This window comes from Myotis davidii, unplaced genomic scaffold (assembly GCF_000327345.1).
Source record: "Myotis davidii unplaced genomic scaffold, ASM32734v1 scaffold979, whole genome shotgun sequence".
Lineage (NCBI taxonomy): Eukaryota > Metazoa > Chordata > Mammalia > Chiroptera > Vespertilionidae > Myotis > Myotis davidii.
In genome coordinates, this window is record NW_006290769.1 from 319,543 (window position 1) to 322,225 (window position 2,683).

Here is a 2,683-nt window from a genome sequence, read left to right on the forward strand (position 1 = left end):
TCTTTTTCAATCCTTTCCTCTGCTGATGGGCACTTAGGCTGTTTCCAAATCTTAGCTCTTATAAATTGTGCTGTTGTGAACATAGGGATGAGTGTATCCTTTCTGATCGGTGTTTCTGGCTTCTTGGTATATATTCCTAGAAGTGGGATCACTGGGTCAAACGGAAGTTCCATTTTTAATTTTTTGAGGAACCTCCATAATGCTTTCCACAGTGGTTGCTCCAGTCTGCATTCCCATCAAAAGTGCATGAAGGTTCCCTTTTCCCCACATCCGCACCAACACTTGTTTATTGATTTATTGATGGTAGCCATTCTGATTGGTGTGAAGTGACATCTCATTGTTGGTTTGTTTTTGTTTTTTTGTTATTGTTTTAATTTGTATTTCCCTGATGATTAGTGATGTTGAGCATCTTTTCATATGCCTGTTAGCCATCTGTATGTCCTCTTTGGAGAAACGTCTATGCAAAACAGAAACAGACTCATAGATAAAAAGAACAGACTGATGGTTGCCAGAGGGGAGGAAGATTGGGTGAAAAAGGTGAAGGGATAGAGAAGTACAGGTAGGTATTATAGTCAATAATATTGTAATGCCTATATACGGTATTAGAATTATTGGGGTGATCACTTCATAAGTTATGTAAATGTCTAATGATGGAGTTGTACACCTGAAATTAATCTAATATTGTGTATGAACTGTAATTTAAAAATAATAAATATTGATAAAAGAACATATATGCATAACCCATAGACACATACAACAGTGTGGTGATGGCCAGAGGGAAAGGGGAGAAATTGGGAACATAGTGCCAGATCCAGGCAGGAGCAGCTCAGGAATGAACCGTGGGCTCCATAGACAACTTAATGGGGTCACTTCCCTGAACAACTCTCTTAGCAATTTCCCTGTTACTTTTGTTTCCTGGGGCTTCTCGTTTTAGTCTTCCAATCAGAAAACTGAGACTTTACTTACCCAGCTCTGCTGTGCACGCCTACATTTGGGGCTGAGCATTGAGAGAACAGAATTGGAACAAATGCAACACCAACGGTTTTGTCCCTCAGGTCTATAACTCCATCAATTGGAGAAAATTCCCTCCTTCAGACTTTTGGTTCCTGGGGCCCAACTAAATGGAAATTCTCACCAGGTTCTTTTTGCAGGATGTTTTCTTGTATAGAAAGCCACTTTGTCCTTCTGGAAAGCTCTTTCAGTGTCTTTCAAACCCCAGTTTATCCATCATCACCTTTGAGAAGTCTTCTAGAGTCCCTAGAATGAACCATTCTCTCTTCTGAGGAATCTTTCTATCCTACTAATTTTTCTTTTCTTTCTTAATCTTTATTGTCGAGAGTATTACAGATGTCCTGCCTTTTTCCTCCTACCCCGCCCTTTCCACCATATTCCTAATGGTTCTTATCACACTATATCTGATGTGTTCTTTATGGCCCCTGATAAACTCTCAGCTTTACAAGGACTGAAATTTTATCGCTTTTTATTATCTTCCAGCACAGGGGTTGACAAAAGTTGACATTCAATAAATGTTTCTTTAATTTCTTACATTCTCTCTACTTCTAATTTACATCCTTTTATTTGGTACAAGTGGCCTTATGCACGAAATTCATGCACATTAAAAAAGAATTAATTAGAGGAAATATTTTAATATTGCGGGTATCCAGCTCCCTCCTCCCTCCTGTCAGAGTCTGGGCCAGTGTCTGCGGAGACTCAGCATCAAGTCCTGCTGGTGCCGTGAGACCCAGAGTCAAGTCCCTGCCCACCCATGAACCCCTTGCCACGCACGCAGCCCCATCCACCCATGCACGCCTTGAAATTGCATGAGATCCAGACCCACCGGCATCTGCCGGGACGCAGCGTCAAGTCCCTGTTCACCTGCCTGTGCCTTGCCATGCACGCAGCCTCCTGGTGAACGGTCGTTATGGCCTGAGGGCATCATGACCACAGACTTTTTATATGTATAGATAGGAAACTCATTAAACTTGTTAGAATTGTGTACATAGTTCTAAAGGGAAATATCCATGTAAAATGTCAAAATAGAGAATAATGTTCAAGAACAGTACTATTCCTGATTAAATGTGTGGTTTTATTATTTGGGGGTTTATTAATTGGAATGTAGTGTGAATAATTTTCATAATGCTGATACCTTTGCTCCAATATAGTTCATCTTATGCTAATGTTACATAGCAAAAGCTTATCTTTTTAATAAGCTGTTCCTTTCATCATGCATGCCTCCACATTCTTGAGATAGATCCCTATTGTGGACAGTGAATATGACTTACACTTCTGGGACTTGCGAGTGCCTGCTAGACACAATGTTAGATTGAAAACCCCACTTGCTTTTGCAGTGCAGATTAGTTACAGTCATTAATGAGAGAGTCTCCTACTTAATCTTGTGGCATCAAAAATTCTAATATGATAGCAAGATGAGAAAGTAAAGAAGGAAATCCTGAAGTTTTTGAAATGAGGAGAAACTACTTTTTCTCATTCTAAAATATTGGGATTGCCAGTAGAGAAGTTGATCTCAGGTGAGGCAGGTCAGCACACGTTAACTTGCTCACTTGTGCTGACCAGTGTTCCCTGGGAATTATATAAAGTGAGGAAGGAGGGGTGTGTGTCTGAGGTGCTGAACTTATGATCCACCAAGTAAGGTTTTAAAGTTCAGGTGATCATAGCAGTTTTT